General features: G+C 46.6%; 1 long non-coding RNA gene across 1 annotated transcript; it reads right to left on the bottom strand.

Moving 5' to 3' along the window:
* Nucleotides 1–7,736: 7,736 nt before the first annotated feature.
* On the bottom strand, nucleotides 7,737–18,173 carry LOC147756902 (uncharacterized). The gene is made up of 3 exons (XR_015324083.1): nucleotides 11,903–18,173; nucleotides 10,247–11,660; nucleotides 7,737–8,231 (listed from the first exon to the last, which is right to left on the bottom strand). It is a non-coding gene; the product is annotated as an uncharacterized LOC147756902 (long non-coding RNA).
* Between the last annotated feature and the right edge of the window lie 355 nt (nucleotides 18,174–18,528).

Genomic DNA, 18,528 nt, shown 5'->3' with positions numbered 1-18,528 from the left:
CGAACTTGAACGATGGCGACGACGACGATGAAGAAGGCGACGAAAACCAAGCCATCATACATCACTAGATGGTCTGTAGTTTGGTAGGTCTCGGTTGATGGCGCCCGTCGCGCGCCCCCCTTCAGCCTGCTCATTCGCTTTAATCAACAGTGACTATATTCACATACACTCGGTTGCTTTACAGTCGCGCAGTCTAGTCAATGAAGTCAAACAGTCAGCGAGCTGTGCGACTCCGGGAGCGCCGATACCTTCAGGCCCATCTCATGGCCTTGGTAGGACTAAACCTATTCTGCCCTCTCCTTTTAAAGCTTCCGTAGTCTCTCGGTTTGTCTTGCGCACCTTGCCTTAGTTTACGTTGCCTATACTTAACCTCGCCGACTAAATATGCACTGATACTATCCTGCATGTGCATACTTCCATTAGCGTACTACAGCATACAATATAGCACTTCTGCAGGCGCCGCATACAGCGATTGCAGTCAGCGGTGATCTCGTCAGATAAGGATATCAAGATAAATACTTGCCTTAGACTCGTCTCGAACGATAAACACAGAAAGATACCGAACAATGTTGTCTAAAACTAGAGTGCATACATGTTTGGTGTATGACAATACCTGTTCTATTCAACAATTATGATAATGTCGACAACACAACCAAGACGTTGCTGGCATCTCCGGCGACATCGCTCTTACCGCGGTAGTCTTGCGTTTGTCTCTGCTCGCTAAGCAGCCAACAGCCATCGATGCGGTCATACGTACCTTATAGGGATGAGGAAGCGATGAAGAGGACGACAGCGGGAGCTGACATTATCGATCCAATTTGACGACACAGGAGATAAGTTGTCAACATTAAGTGAGCGCATATGAAGCGGTCTCGCGCAACCAATGGTCGAGGAAGGGTCCTTCAGGGATATTGGCACTAGGTTCGCTACTGCTACCGCTGCTGTTTCCGCCTCTGCAGCCGCCATAACCACGCCCGCGTTGGCCTCAGTCTCGATGAGATGAGGTAGCAAGGGCGGCTATTGTCCGAAGTGTCCTGAAGTTTGCCAAATGGAGCACAACAAAGTGTGTTCGAAAGGTATTTTTGAGTTTTGAGTAGGAGATCTCTCGTTGATGATAACTTCCACTGTCGCTGGTGGCAGTGACGTGCGCCCACAACATTGTCGCTGCAGGAAAAACAGGTGCGGTGAATAGGCTCGCCCTCCACTCCGGTCCCTTAAAGTCTATGCAAATCATACGCGCTAATCAAAACTGTTGTTTGAGCTGGTACGTTTCGCTACCATATTGAACGGGCAGAGCCGCACGTGTTCACACACAGATTCGCGCCTCAGATGGGAAATTTCAAGATAAGAATGAAATTGTTTCATGATTATAGCTATATGTACATGTGAATGTTCTACTTAACTTAGGCGATTTCGAGAGAATTTTATTGTTTTCTAAATCAGTCAAACTGACAACCCATTGTATTTCTGTTAATGGAAGTAGTATCAATAATGCTGCCTCATTTAGAACTAGTGGAGGTACGATATGTTTAGAATTTATGATCTGGGTTATAGTCCATGCAGGTTTACTCTAGACGGAAAATACATCCAATTGTTGTGCCTAAATAAATACACTGTTTCAACACGAGCGTATGTTACTCACTTACTTTTATTTACGGCAACTTTATGGGCGCTGATCGAACTTTTGACTGATGCCACGTTGTGTTTCAGTTAAGTCTTTACGAATTGTCTGATAGCATAGTTACTCTCTACCGACGGATATTGTATAATCCCCCTGAGAATTTAGTAAGGCCTCGCAAGACAATATTTTTATTGAACTCGAAGTTGTTTTGAGGTCTTCACGCCCGGCACAGCTTCAGGTTACGTTTATCTTCCTTGAAACCTCATATTTCCTTGAAGCATCGGTTGACATCATACGACAGGTGCCTTCTCGTGTCGGCAGTTGAAATTTTTCGATGAACCGAAATCATATCGATATCAGTTGTCGTCTGGCCTCCTTTTTGTTGCTGTGTAGCTTCCACTTCAAAGAACATGGCGACGAGCAAAATCGTTTGGTGTTGTTCGAACACAATTTCAGACTAACTCGAACAGATTTTTGTGGCCATGTGTCCGACGGTCCTCTATTACTATTTCGATAACACGTGTATATAACGACTAATATTATTACAGTATTACAACGACTTCTCAAAAAACAACATCGCAACACGACAGTGAAGCCACCAGCTGTTCCTGAACAGGCCTAGCTATTAACAAGGCTCCTGCGATAGCCTGCTTGAGTTCGCAACAAATTTTCGGCTCGCTGTCAGCTGTTTTTTGAAACTCATTGGCCCCTACAACGAGGACTCTTTTACGTAAAACTTGACACTGATTCTCGTCTTTTGAAAAACCTAAGGCCTAATCAGCGATTCGAGATGTCTGTATGCTCTGAAAGGCGAAAGCGTAGAACTGTGATGTATCATACTAGCGAGCCTATTGACGAACTATGCGCCGGTGAATCGAAGACGATCATGTGAAATAAAACACCTTTTAAATGATGTCAGCATCACTTCTTGATGATTGCTATAGCACCTCAGCTTGACGTTGATGATGAAGTGTTTCGCCGTCCCTGTTAGCCCGTCAGCCATTATTACATCAAGTGGCTGGTTCATGGAGCTGGGTTTTTATTCGTTTCCCAATTTAGCACCGTTCTTCTGTTTGCCTGTGTACGGCCTAACTTTACGGAGCAGACGAAGCAGGGGTGCTAACACCTCTAATTCTACTTTGAGAGAAGGGAGAGATACAGATACAGCTTGGAGCTGTTCTTCTTCGTGTATGAAAAGAGCCTGCGCAAGGTTATGTCGAGTTATTTTTGAAAATTACCGCCAATTATACATCTCGACAGTGAGAAGTGCTGCTCTTATTCCCGATTGCCTATTCCCTTGACCCTAACCTCGTGCCACCAGCTCATTGAAGTGCCCCAACATTCATTTTCTCCCACTCCCTTCCTCGCGCTATTTTTTCATTTTTCGAAAAAGCGACGATCGGCATGTTCCTTTGTAATGTAACAGCTTGAACATCATCTCGATCTGAGAATTCAGCTTTACAGAGCGCTGCCACAGGCCCTTGATAACCACAACTAATAGTGGCCTCAGCATATGATTCTCACATGATTCCAACTGTACGTTGTCCTTCGCGCATTATCAGGCCCTGTTCTCTTCTCTGTTGATGTTCAATACTATTCGTGTCCTTATACATCGAAAACCAGTGGTGCAATGCTGGTATTTGATACCTGACATGTTGCCACGGTTATAAGCCGAGCTGCAGTCGAACCGTCACGATTGTAGTAGTAGTAGTAGTACACTACGGCGAAGACGACGACGACGACGACAACCACCACCACGACCACGCGATTGAAGTACAAACCGGTCTCGTCTAATTGGGCTTATCTTCTTTAAAACCCAACTCGCCCCGATTCGACCCAACCCTAGTGAGTGGTAGCGGCCGCAGCTAGTCTAGGTAGTCGCATCACAGTGGCACCTACCGCTACTACTAGAGTTGTCCCACAGGGTTACGAGCCGAGAACTGATGGGAAGTGGTTCTGCCCCATTCCAGCGGTCTCGGACAGAACTTACTTTGGGAGCGATGTGCAGGCAGCGAGTGAACCGGGCCATATTAGAACGGAATTGGGGTCGTAGCAGAGTGCGCTGGCTGGGCGGAGAGGTCGGGTTACCCAAATTGGCAGAGTGTATAATCGTCTCGGCTCGGCGCTCCCTAGGGAGCTGCACAGAGAGCGGAGGCGGTCGAAGGCGGCCACAGGCCAGGCCAGGCCAGGCCAAGCTCATCCGATGGCTACTATTGCTGGCAGTGAACGACGAAGAAGGATGGCGCAAGCCGAACTAGCACTGGGTACGGAAGGGGTGGCATCACGGTTGTAACAATAGTACTAGCAGGGAGTAGTGGTGGCGGCGGCTGTGGCAGGATGGTGGATTGAGGGCGTCATTTTGGGCGCCACGAGCTCCTTCTTTGCTGTCTTGTATTAGGAGAAGAGAATGCGCGGGCGCACTCGACCCTGATGGGCTTAGTCGTTAAGGCACGTTGGGATGGATGAAACGATTGGCTAGCGCCCCCAAAAGCTGAGGGCTATCTGCCATGTGGGTGGACGGCTCGTCGGACCGGCCCCGCACGACGATGTAACAAATGAACATAATTTCACAACTCGCAAGTGAACGCAGAAAGCTTTGGCTTGGTCGCTATCCAGCAGAGCCCCTCTAGCTCCCTCTCTTTCTCCGCCATTACCCCATGCCCTTAAACCGTCGCAGTGCACTACTGCACAGGGTTAAATAGCTGCTGAGGGCGGCGGAAGAAGACAGCTTGTTGGGGGTGGGGAGACATTGCATTGCCTATACAACAAACCAGACAGGCAGTCGAAGGAAGTGGCTGGCAGATCTCGTGGCCAACCTTCTCTTGTACGCGCACACACAACAAACACACGAAGAAACACAGATAGTATTTCAGCAAAAGCGGTGTCGTCGTTGTTAGTTCGACGTTGAGTAGCAGTTCACAGCAGCTAAGGAGCAGACAAGGAGCGAGGACTCGTCAGACGACTCGTCAGCGGCCCGATAGCGCTCGATGGCTTCTCTAGCACAGAGCATAGCTCCGCAGGATTGCCAGGTATGTAACCGCTGTAACAAGCAAATGCAACCGAAGCAAGCCCACACTGTTGGTGCCGCTTAGTAACAAAGTGAAGAAGTCTGAAAAAGTAAAGACTGTCGCTGACGGAGGGTGCTTGAGCAAAGGACGAGTTGAGCACGAAGAGAAGCGAATGGAAGCTTTCGAAACAGGGGGTGGCGCTGTTAGCGCTGCTGGTCGCAATGGCCGTGCAGCGGTGCAGGACACTCCCGTCGCTTTACTCTAAATGATCATTTAGTTTCTTCAATGACTGCTCCGGCAGGCGGACCCGTGGCAATTTAGAAGCTGGCTCAATTGCTCACAGCAGCAGCAGCAGCAGTTATTATACAAATGATAGCCATTGTGTTGCTGTCATACTGCTACCGTATAAAGACAAACACTGCAGAGAGACTAAGAGGACCAGAAACGAGCAGTCCAAGCTCGTAACACCGGACGAAATCCGAGTACAGACCAGGTAGCGGAGCTAGGAGAAATATCATCCCATGCAAGACATACGGGATGTGTCAGCATTTCGATTTCATTTCACGTTGAAATAAGCTCGTAGGGTGTGGGGTGACAACTAATCCGGCATAGTAGCAATTAGTTTCTCTGAGTAAACAGGTTCTATCTATCCATCCCTCTATAAGAATTATCCAGGTACATTGTAGCGTATGAGCGTTTTCAGATTTCGCTTGTATTGTTTATTTAGAGACGACTCGGGTGCATTTCGACTGATAGTTGCTCGGTCTACGCCCCAACTTAAATTATAGTCAACCTCGTTATACATATAGAAGGCCGTTCGTCTGTACAACAGCTGAGCGAAGTTTCGTAGAGTCCAGCTTAGAGGTAGGTAACGGCTTAACTTCACTTCGCTAATTTAGTAGGCCGTCAAAACGCAATAACCTTGGCCTCTTTTTCCTTGATAAAGACTTACCAATATCTTTCCTGAGTCTGCCCGCTAGGCAAGGTCTTGAAGGAGGAATGGAGTGTTAAATTCAACCTTGCAGACCAGCCTATCTTGGACCTGTTGTTCCTTTGCACCTCGTCTTCCATGAACACGGTCAGTCAGTTCCTAAGTTTTTGCCAATTTCTTGGTGACAATGGCGACGACAACGAACAGCTCCGGGCGTTCCAGCGCTCTGTTCTCAATAGATCTCAGCTAGTCCTGTGTAACTGCCAAGCCTGTTAGCCTAGCAGGTTAGTGTGTTTTATAAGAACAGAGTCGAAACATCGTGCCAACTCCACTTCGTCCCACTCTTTATCTTGTATATCGCTTTCTCCCTCGACTGTTGAGCGGAGTTTAGTAATGAGACCTGGACGAGGAAGCCAGGCAACCGCTGAGTCATGTCACGCTTTCATAAAGGACACTGTTACGCACACTCGCTATTAGACTTGGCAGCAGGCTTACTATTTCCAGTCTACGAGAGCTACCATCAAGGCCGCTGCTAGTACTGTTCGTTCTGCACTTCGACTTGTCCTGCGAGGACCAGGATCGACAAGTGGAAGCAGCGCCGATCGTGTAACTCAACAAGATGTCAAGGAAGCGGGCGTTACAATCAGCAAGTTAGCTTGTTAAAACACTAGAAGGACATGGGTTAGGATGCCTTCAGGTTAGAGCTTAGAGTATTACTGTTCTATACCGATGGTGTCGAACAGGTAGATGTTCATTACAAATTCTAATTAGGGAAGAAATTTCTCGTGAAAATATCGTGCCGATCAAATGTTACATGAAGACTAAATATAATGTTTCTATCACGATTTATCTTATTCACGTATTGCGATAAGAAGCTAAATGATACTACTTTCAAAAAATCTACCGGGTCAGACCGAACTAATATATCACAGTGGAAACTTGCTCGAATCGACCGTATCACCGCGCAGTTAGCCAGCAAAGATGCGAGTACTGAAGGCCGTCTGAATGTGGAGTTGTTTTTTTTTCTCGTAAAAATATAGCTTTTTTAATGTTGTGTTGGAACTTTCGAGGTCCTATATAAAGCTCTTTATACGATCTTGATACGTGATTACAGTCTTTGTGATCTCTGTCTCATTGTTTCCAAGACAGATACAATGATAAAACAGGCAAAACGAGCTAACTATTCGAAACCAGCTGCTTTACTATGCACTGAAATGTCGCCGAAGAATTAGCTAATCAACGAACGGTTCTTTTTTAACGTGCACTAACATACAGAAAAGCTATGGCTAAATAGCGATGATAACGGTTGCTGGCACCGAAGTATGTTGGCGAGGGAGCTATGTGTACTTTCGTCTAGGAGGCGCGAAGATATAAGCTTCGGCTGGAAGCGGCTCTGCTGTTATACGCTCCGGAGGGGAACCTACTGTGTTGATTGGCGGTGCGCACTCTTTGGACTTCGTCAGAGGTCAGCTGATCCGAAACACAAATAGAACCTTGGCCAAGCGTGCAAAGTACCTTCTGCTTTCCTTGGGTCAGCGAAGTTGCACGAGGTGGTGGGTCAAGCGAGAAAGGTGTCTGTTCTTCAAGGCACGCGAAAGACAATATCGCGGGAGAGTGAACCTCGTGCTCGGATAGAGCTAAGCTTTCGTGCGAGCCTCAGGGACACTCTGAGGAGGGAAGAGGACTCTCACTGCTGAGACACGTATTCCCACCATGTGCACAGAATGCGTTTGCGACAGTATACAATACATGCTTGATGCAAGGCCCTTACGAGGGCAAACAATGACGGCGTTGCGCTGCCGTGATCCAGTCTCACTGGGCTAGGCTGACATCTACGCCAATCAAGTAAATATCTTAGGCGTAGAGGCGGGTGGGCTAGGTAGGGGGCAAAAAAAAATTCGGGTGGGACATCGGGCTGTACACAGCTTCATTCAACTCACCTGTTGACTTTTTTAGATGAAAAAAAAGTTGCACTGCGATTTTTCCGTTAGATATCCATTAAAATATACGGAACGATTAGCCAGAGTGGTATTCTCTGATTAAATTTACTAACGTACACATTAAACGTAAGTTATATTATTGTTTCATGCTGCCTATGTACATAAATAAAAAAAAATGTACTGAGTTTGATATCTGTCCACTTTAACGTTGTGGTTTGCATTTTATTGTTATATAATGATATTTACGCTGGCATTACAAAGGGAGGAATCGGCTGCCGGCGCTCAAGGATTTGATAGGATTTAAAACTTGGCAGGTACCTGTTCCAATATGTGCTGCTTGTCAGTATTGTTTTTTTTTGAAAAATGAAACATTCAGTTGTGATATCTAAGATCTTGTCCAGCAAATTGTCCTTTAATATTTTAATGTATCAGATACATGTACATTTTTATTGTTACTCAAGTAGTAATGTATTCCAATGCATACCAGGCATCTTTCTAGGTAATTGCGCACAAAATTTCCAAGAACCTTTTTAACGCACCATGGCGCAGGAGTAGATTGGCGGCTTGGAACAAAGCACTTATCTACCTAACTTGGATACATAAATAAGAAACGAACTTGTTAAATATGACTATTATCTTTATGTATAAAAGTGTGTTACAACATGTAGCACTCACCATGCTCAAGATACTACAAGTCCAACGTCTTCTGACCGCTCTGTACTCGTCGTGTCCTGAATATAGAGATTAAAAAAAAGGTACGGTATTGTTTTTTTTTTTTTAATAAGGAGCACTTCGTCTATATTTTTTGTTATACAATACATTTCTTAGCGCCAAATCGGGCTCAAGTCAGTGTCGAATACACACACATAGACACAGGTCGCTAAATCATGCATTTACTGATAATAACACGTAAACGGTAAAAAGTGTAACCATCTGACACTTATCAAACACTACACGAGTTCTCTTGGAAGCTCTATATGTTGAAATACGCTGTTTGTTTTCCAAGCAAGCATAGAGTTCTTCGATTTAGAATGCCCCGTTTTGCGTAAATCAGTCGTGGTGATCAGTAATAAACGCTCAATGACTATTCTTCTATATTTGTCCAATCAAAGACCACAGCTGTAGACAGCTGAGATGATTGTTTATCATCTATATTTACGGCTTACCTATAACTGCAACTTGAAACTTGTAAGTGCGGTTAAATAAATAAACAAACAAATAATGGCAATTCCAATACCGCTAACTATTCACTAGGGCTGAACTACTTTTACAAGTTTTCAGAGTCGAAGTACCGGATGCGATTCTCGCGAAGTCAAGTAGATCTGACGTCGGATTATCGCCGGGCCATATCATTTCCAGAATATTTGCTTTTTTAAATTGATTTATATATTTGTCGTGATTGAATAGTTGTGACATGATTGGCAAATAAGTTGAACACCGCTATATCGAAGAAGACCAATGTGAATAGTAATATTAGTGGCGCTCAATTATTGTTAGCTCAATCCAGCCTGGTGGTCGAAGCTTACTGCTTCAGACGAAGTTAACCAACAAAGCATGCCATTGGCTCGGATTTCAGAAAAGATAATGCAAGTTAGACCCATCGGCCTCTGGGTCGCGCTGTTTCGATAGCACATTGGGTCGACTACCCAACATCCTTAACGTCTAGATTTTTTGCCTGTACCATCGGAGACGGTGGCAACAATGTCCCGTCCCGACTCGAGGCAGCAAGTTGCATATGGTGCTATACTGAGCGATATGCGCAAATATTTGCACTTCAACTCACTTGCCGGTAGCCTCACCGCGCTCGAAGAGCCGCTACTCGGCTAAATCTCGTCAAGCGCTCGGCATCACCTACTGTTCTAGGGACCCATTGGTTCGACAGGCGATAGCTAAGATCAGCCTTCGACCACCAAAATATATCATACACGCAGCTGATGAGTACGTTGTTTCTGCAGAGCGACTCGGCAGTCGGGTAATGGCAAGCAAAGTTATTTTCATCAAGCATTTTCATTTAGGCGCATTTATATACATTTGCAGTAAGCTGACAGGTTTGTAGTATCTAGCTTGCGTCCGTGTTGAAAGCGCGTTCTGTGTTAGACAACAGAAAATACTCTTTAACATCTTCTGAGAACAGTTGCGTCTTAGGGCAACACTGAACTACACTTAACTTTAAGCTAAATTATTTTTATTCAAGTGTGATGCGCACTAGGTAAGAGCCGTTCGAGCTGAATATCTTTGATTATTGCTTGAGTTATTTACGCGCTCGGACTGTCGCTGGGGTAAGGCTAATGATGAGTGTATATTCAATAATATGTATTCGTGCAAAAATAATAACACGTTTATTTACAAGTTAACGAATCGCTCGATCATATTAATGAACCTCGCTTGTACGACATAACTAGTTACCCCTTCAATATTATTTCCACTACGCTCGTTTTCAGCATTGAACACCCCGCAGGTGATTACATGACGTCAACCACGGTCCATATTGGCGTCGATATTACTGTTACTATTTACCGCTGCCATTTTTCCCCCCCATCTACTATGTACCTAAGTCAGATTATGAACGATCTGCGCGCCCGTACTCATAGTTTAACTATGTATTCTTCCTTAGATTTTCTCTCCCGACAGCCACCTTTTCCTACTATCTCATTTAGTCGACACAAACCAGCCCTATCCCGTAAGTGTCCCCTTCTATCTTGAGCCTTTTAGAGCCATTCTTCCTCAATGTAAATATTATGCTTACAGTTTCTAGTAGCATTTCCCCGTCTCGCCCGTATTATTGATACTTGCTAAGCATCATCTAGCTATCTTCATTGTCGCCGGTAGCCAGGGAAGCAGTCAAGCTGTCCGTTAACATCGATCGTCCGTTCTTCTTTCCTGTTTGCCATCTGATGGACTAAGTAGCACGAGGGCGTCCTTTCTACCAACCGTTGCCGTTGGCCCTTTGGCGCTGCTACCGCAATGATGAATGGACTAGTGTATGAGACTTGATTCTCATCATTGATCGATGAATGAGGCCAGTCTCCCTTAAAACCACACAGCTTGCGGAGACTGAACGGTATCTTGTATGAACTATTGTCGCTCGCTGCAGTGCCTGGCACTTCGCGTTGACTCGTATCAAAGTACCCGTTCGTCGAAGCACCCGCAGCCTCCACATGAAGGCTACCACTGCTCGACATTATGCTATCATATCATATCATCGCCGTTGATGGTCGCCGCACATGGCGGTGATGCTGTTTGTGGTCAAGACCCTTTGTGGGTCTTAGCTAAAGGACGAAAAACACGCATTAATACGGTAGGCAATCACTGCTGGATTCTTCTTTTGTTTTCGTGTTTACTTCACATGAAGTCCTTCAATGCGTTCGGCCGCCAGTAACAAGCGCTAAGCAGAGGGTGCGACAGCGATAGCAGTATCGACACGACCGTCGTTATTATGGATGGTAATCTCCTCAACGATGGAAAGTTGTTCCGTGATTCGCTCGTGGTGAGCTGCGTCTTCGTGCGTGTCAAGAAATATCCATCCATATCGCTCTCGTGTGCCATCAGGTATCAGGTTCCGAAGGATGAGTGACTGACCGTCAACAAAGAAGCAACTGGCTGCGCTGGCCATGCGTAACTCGGTGTTAATGTTCAACATTGTCTGCAATGATAGCTTGCGACAGAAGAGAAATCGTTAATGATGCGAGCGAGCTAATGATACAGAAAGAGAGAAAGACGCAAGCGACATGACCTTACCACTGCAGTAAAACGAGCGGCTGTTTCATCAATGTCTTCACCGGTGGTGCTTGTACTAACCAAACAATGCCTATGGCAAACTAGCGTATTACATATCGGGAGCATATTAAGATTGGTTAGGGGGAATTAAGTAGCCGCTTATACGTAATAGGAAATTCATTCTACAGTCGAAATGATTGGCAGGAAAGCTGAGGTATAATTCATGCTTCAGAGTAAAGGGGCTCGTGGCCCTACCTTAAAACAAGCTTTGCTATCGACACGCAAAAGGTTTGCGGTGTTTCATTCAGATTGGAACGTACCTTTGCGCCTAGATCAAGCGCTCCTCACTTCTGCCCTATACCGCCGCATACAACGTTCTTGGCTATCTAGAGTATACGTGGCAGACGCATTGCGTTGAAACGTCATTAAGTTGGCTTCACACTCTATGGGCAATAATACACAGTGTTGCATATTTCTCTATCAGGAAACGGTTAACTCCTCTTTAAACCTGGTCGTCCTACTCATATTCTTTACTGAATTAATCTCCGTGTTAGGCTACATTTAACCGAATAGAAATAAGACTCAGCCTGTATACTCTACACAGTAAAATACCTTTAGCTCGAGACACAAACATAATTATCTAACGCCGCTCTTAGCGCAACTACACTGCGATGGTTTTACCTACCTCAGGTTAAGCAGTCAGTCCCCGAGTTATTGTCCTACTGGGCTTAGCCTATCTATGGCTTATCGAGTCCGTGACATCTACTCGCGACACCACGGTTACGATCGAATCCACCATAGTCAGATCTGTACACACATAGGCACTCAGAGTTACTACCGATATAGAAGCTTTAGCATAAGAAGAATGTTGTAATAGAAGGGGCTGGTTCTTTGTTGGTTCCGATCGCTCCCTGTAGCTAATCTGCTCGCACTCACCGTCCCTACCGACGCAACTTCGTTCACTTTTCGTTAGTGGCGTATCTGTCGTTCCTGTCGTAGTTTATCGTTACTGTTCAGTCTCGTCGCCGCCACCACCGCCGCCGCCGCCGCCGTCGTCGTCGTCATCTCCCTCTTCGCTGTTATTCGTTCACTTTTCGATTGATGATTGCTTTTCTTCCTGTTGTAGTCCGCTGTGGTACATGAACGACGCAGGCAAGCGGCAGGCGTCGAACCGTCGCCGCCGGTGAGACGGTTATAGAAGGCGACGATCTCGCACGGCAGGATCGGGATTGGTGCGTTGACAACTCTCACGAAAAACGAGACTTGGCGCGCTCTGTTTGAATTTATTTGAAACGAATGCGTCATTACGTAGGCGATTACAGAACGCTCTAAACGCGTCAAACAATGGCCAATTCGCTGGCGCAGTATGTCACAGATCTACGTGGAACGATGAACGAATCCAAGAACGACCGTCTGCGAACTCGCTACTATCGGTAGTTCTACAATAACTACTACGAAAACATAATACGAATAACGGCGAAGAGGGAGATGACGACGACGGCGACGGCGACGGCGGCGGTAGCGACGAGAGTGAACGGTAACGATAAACTACAACAGGAACGACGGATACGCCACTAACGATACTATAGCTATTTGCGTTTGAGATAGTATCACGTCGCGCCCAACATCCCCCTGCCGTCCCTAGAGGCATTTACATGCAACTGACTCGTGCAGAAACACATTCGCTCATAAACATACATGCAAACATACACATAAAGTGACACACCATGACATGGAGAAATAAATAAACGCGCATTGATACAACACGGGTAACAAAACCCTGGCAATCAGAGATACCTTTAAGGCTAGAGGTATACTGATTAGTTAAAACCGCCTGAAAATACGTTTTATTAAGTTTGTGTATATATACATATATGTGTATACACACATATATGCATATATCTTTACCTTTAGATGGGAGAAGGCGCTAGCCATAGTTGTATGTGATCCCTTATTCACAACAGTTTTCGAGCATTTATTTATTTTCCTTTTCACTGATAGGTGATAAAGTTTTAAAATAAAACTGATTATACTTCTTTGGAAATTACATACTAGACACAGGTGGGAAAATATTTTAGCTAATTTCTATAAAGGCATAGCCAATCTTCTAGTGGAACTTCAATAGCAGGCCACCTTTAGGATTTGCTTATTTATTTTTTACATAGCATTCCTTTCAAAAAGCTTGGTAAAAAGCATCTCCATACAAGGCTCCAAATATGGCGATTCCAATTATTTCCTTAGCGAACCATAGGCATGCCCTCGCGATTCGAGTTCTGAGAGTGAAATTTTTACCATTGCTGTTATACATTGCGGCTCAATCATTGCTTTTAAGATAACACCCATTTTATTATAAGTGTCAACAAAATACCCGTGCAGACATCCTGGTTTGTGAGGGAAATCACGGGAATGCTTTAGTAACAGAAATAAATATTAGGATTCCTCGATCACCGTTTGTTTTCCTTAGATTAGCGCGATTGTCTACATTTCATTTAGTCCATCGATCCGTACCTCAATTCCCGGAACTGCGTACACAGCTGTTGTCTATATTAATGGATTGTACGTCTCCGGAGCCACTTAAGGTCGTTCTCTAACATATTACATCGGGAATAGCAACGAGACAGGTCCTGAATTGGACGCTTTGAGACGTTACACAGCTTTTCAAAAGGAAGCCTCACCTCTTAGTTTCTCGTCTCTACACACGACCCCTAACCAGAACCTTCCCATAGAAAAAGGAAAACTCTCAGTGTCTTCCCCATACTTCTACTGAAGCTAGAAAAAAAAACCTCATTGTCGTCGCTCTCGTCTCGCTTTATCTTTGTGTTCTTTCGTCTGCAACTTTCTGCCGGTGGGATGGCAATGTAGTCCTTTTCTTACGACCCTACAGTTCATGATATCTTGGAAGGCTCTCGCGTGGCCTCTGATCTTCGGCTACTATAGCCATTGCTGCTGCTGCTTCCTCCTTTGGCTATTTCTTGGCATGGCGAGTCCTACTGCCAGCAGGAGTTGTGGCGCTACTGATAGGGCACCGAATCGAAATGTAGAGAGTTCTTGGTTGTCTGCAGAAGCTCGACGGCAGCGGCCGAGATAGAGCAAAGCGGAGTGGATCGCGGGTGCTGCCAGCAGGGTTGGCTGACTGAACTGATCTGAAGGAGCTGTCTGTCTCGAAGGAGCAAGAAGATGATTTCCATAAAATATTCGAATACGACAACAACACTGCTGCTGCCACTAAGCGGCGCAGCAACTGCCGTCACTATGACTCGTCGCTAGGGGAGCTCATCCTCCCGCCGCCGGCCTTCGGGAGGTCCGATTTTGCTTGTGCACTAGAAGCGTCCTCGCCGTCCTTCTCTTCTTATTCTTTTTCGTCCTCGAGAAAGGAAGTGCGGGGGCACGAACTGCCACCGAAAAGGGACTGTTTTCACGACAGCAGCAGCCGACTCACTTAGACTTGTTTCAGCCATAACGAGTGGGGAGACAGGGCGCAGCCCTGGCGAGTAGCGGCCTGTTCCGCCTGCGTTACACTCTTCAACGGCCCCCTGCTGGCTACGGCCATGACTGCGCAGATCTCTACGACGAAATGGCTCCATGTCACCGTTATCGCCCGGAGCTGGTCGAAGGTTGGACTTTGTAAGTTGAAAGAAGAAAACAGACGGAGGGATAGCTAGAGATGATACAAGGCGCAGAAGATAGATGCAGCGGCAGCAGCTTCGGCAGTCTGAGTGCAATATTCCTTTTGAAGTCAGTTGCCTTTTTTCCCGCTTTTCGGTGAGTTTGACCTGAAATCCGGACACAGGGGTCTTTCAAGGCCCTAGGGCCCTCACTTGCTTGGCTTCTTTGCCTCGCCTATCCTACCTGCTTGCTCCTGTTTCTCTGCCTCTCTCTCCTTCTCCCTCTGTCTCCCGTAAGATAGTCACATCTCTTTTTAGGGTAAAATGTCTTCAGATCTTCTCGCCCCTTCTGTTCGGGCACCGACTGTGAACACGACGCTACCTTCAATTCAAATGGACGATGGTTATCGTCTGTCTGCCATCGGGCTGCCGCTGTTATCCTTTTTGTGCCAACTAATGGACTCTGCATCAAGATGTTCAAGTTTTGATCGATCTTTGCCACTTAGTCTTGGATTGCATTTCTGCAAAAGAGAGAACGTAAGTGACAAAATCGCAAGAAAGGTCCTTCTACCAAACTGGCTTCGAGGTCGAACCCTCCCATATAAACCTTTTATTCGTCAAGGAGTATGTCACCTTATATTGACTTTTGATATATATCAAAATATACCCGCATATATTTTTTGGACCGGTAATAGTAACGATGACTCTAATGGCATGAGACCCAACGTATTTTTTTCTTTAATTTAAGGGTTGTTATTTTTTAATATTTCGCTTTATGCTCGGCTTTCCTAGAACATGTATAACCTGAATGCCTGGTTGATCTCATTGGTAGGCTCAAATATCAAAAATACAACTAAGGTAAATTGTTTGAAGGGAACTAGCGAGAGTGTACTGCCAAAATCACTCGATACTCTACCCCGTTTTTCTAAGTTTATTTGGTATATTGAGAACTAGGTAAAAATATATAAACTCCTGTGTGCTCAGGATCAGGCGCGAATCAGAATCGTCAAGTTGGACTCAAGAGTTAGCACCACGCAGATCTTTTCTGTAAAGAAGGGTCGTTCGCAAGTCAAGTAAGGGTCATAAGCCTAACAGGGACCAGGTGAGGGGTGGACATGGATGTATCGGCCAATTATGCAGTTAGGGGCAACTGATCTGATCGCCTGCCGGCCTGTACCGTCGCTCCGTTCTACTTACGATCACATAGAGGCAGGAAATCTTAGATGGCGTGGGAGGTAACATCGGTAAATGTAGCACCAGTGAATCAGGATACACAGGCCTAGACGGCTCATGCGGACAGCAAAGCAACTGGGCAACGAATCAGAGGCGGTTGGCCGGTCCGTCCAACCATTCCTATAGATGGGAAAGCGGAAAACCTGCAATGGAAAACCAACGAGAGATGGTAGGACACCGGAGATGGCAGGGTCGCTTTTGCGGAAAGGCGCGGCCTTCCACTAACTGACCGCCCCAAGCCGAGCCTAAGCAGGAACAGGACGGTTTAGTAGTGTTTGTAGGAAGAGTGTGTAGGGCCGTGTAGTGATTCTTACGCCTGCCGCTGCTATTGCGGTGTTGGTGCCGTCCATGCTGTTGGTCGTGGTTGTGGCGGTGGTGAACCAGACAGGCCAATGACGGGGCAAGCAGGCTGGCAGAGGAAACAGCGAAATGCTCGCTGCTTGAGCGAGGGCTGTCCCTTATAATGCGAGTTTTCTCTTGCCTTGCTGCAAACACTACTCCGATTGATCTGATGGATGCTCCTGATCCCAAACTTGCAAGGGCCCGCGCGGAACAACTAGTTACGACAGCCTCGTAGAATTCAGATTTTATACTGCACGGGATAACGTCCAGACTACGGTTGTCTAGGTGCTAAAATTATTTGGCGTAATTTTCTACCAAACGACACCGGAGGCCAACTTTTAATAACAGATTCCAACAAAGCAAACATTATCAAATTCTGCATATATTCGCGCAGAAATACATGCACACACGTATATATAAAGACAAGCACGATTAGTCAGGAACATGTTTTTCCTGTACATCAGTAGTGTTGGCATGTGCAAAATGGCTTATGTTTAAGACCGTGCACACTCTGATATACATGGAAAACGCTAGTCCAGTGACGACACAGTGTCGAATAAATTGTCGCGACTATCCTGCCCCTTTCTTCTGGGGAGACACGAGCAAGGGGAGCCCGAATGCATAATGTAATGTAGGGGCAAGTTTGAAAAATGATGGGCCTGTATAGCTAGTGCCACCAAAGCTTCCTGTGCACCAACGAACAGTATGTTAGATCCACCAGGGGGCGCCCTCCCTTTCTCTTGCGGTGCTTTTTCTCGTTCCTGGCTCTGTGAGCGCAAACTCCCTGAGATATTTTCCGAAGTAGGTGCGTGCGTGTGTGTCTGTGTCTATGTGCGTAGGGGAATTGAGGGGAAGCAGGCTGGCACGCCGCGCTAACGGTAATGGAAGTCTTGGCAGCGGCGATGGTAGTGGACAGAGCGGACAACGACAGCAGCATTAGAGTAGCCGCAGTGACCGGCGGCTGCCGGCGAACTTCGAGTCCCTGTCGTTTGTCGCTGTGTTTCGCTTTTGACTGTTCACTCAGTAGACAGCGGGGCAATACTACCGGGCATAGCCGGTTCAGGCTCTAAGGCAGACCAACTAACTGGTCAAACAGCCACGACAGATCGGCAGAGACAGCTAGTGCACTGGAAGCAAAAGAACCAGCAAACACACCGTGACGCGGCCCGTACCATCCATAGACAGAACTACAGCAGCTGCAGCAGTTGCTGAAGCATCAGGACTCGTAACGTTTACCAAGTGGAGTTTAGTGGAACCGGACGGAACCGGTACAGTCGTCGTTGTTGAGCAGGGAAAGACTTAGTTGTCGCCGCCTCGTCGTTGTCTTCGTTTCGACGCCGGCAGACTCCTGTTCGACCAGAGAAACAGAGGGATAATAGCGGACCAAAAAGACGGACAGGCGGAAGAAGCGGCATAGGAAAAAGCAGTTAATGTAGGATGGACGGACCCATCAGTCGAACGACCGACCCACGAACGATGCAAGAACGGCGATGGCCACGACGATAGTGGCAGCAAGCCGGGCCTCCGAATCGGATGGCAGCGTCGACGAACTAGTATCAAACAGGAGCTTCTGCCACTCCGATCAATCGCTATCCCCACACTATCGTTTCGTTGTTCCTGTCTCGTCGTCCCCTGTCACTATTGCTGCCGTTTTTCCAATTGCTTTCAGACAGGCCCCATTTACTGGCTGGTAGGTTGCGTGCGTGGCAATGCGTCACTAGACGAGGCAATGGCACTTGCATCAGCATCAACGCCTGACGTCAGCTGACGCGCGTGTGACGGCAAAGCCGCCTTCGTCAACAGAAAAGTTTTAGACGGTAAGAAACCGATGCGGCAATGACCCAGTCGTCTCCGCTGCTGCTGCCGTCGCCTCCTCTTTGGCGGCTGAACGGTGGTGGCCTCCGAACCGGTTACCGGACGAAGACACGAATGAACAACGACGAAGTTAGCAGGCCTCCCATCTTCTTAAGCTAGGCGGTCTCGATGGATGAAGGCTCACTGCCATTAAGGCAGGGCTATAAGAGACGTCGAGTGATCAGAAGACAGAAGACGACAGAAAACTAAGCCGAACATGTCGGGGCTCTGTGGAAGATGGAAATGGCCGCTGTTTGATGGCGTGATGGAGTGCCTA

Source organism: Varroa destructor, unplaced genomic scaffold (genome assembly GCF_002443255.2).
Source record: "Varroa destructor unplaced genomic scaffold, Vdes_3.0 BEIS01000003.1, whole genome shotgun sequence".
In the NCBI taxonomy this organism is placed as follows: Eukaryota; Metazoa; Arthropoda; class Arachnida; order Mesostigmata; family Varroidae; genus Varroa; species Varroa destructor.
Note: the sequence above shows the minus strand (reverse complement) of the source record. Positions and strands in the feature narration are given on the sequence as shown.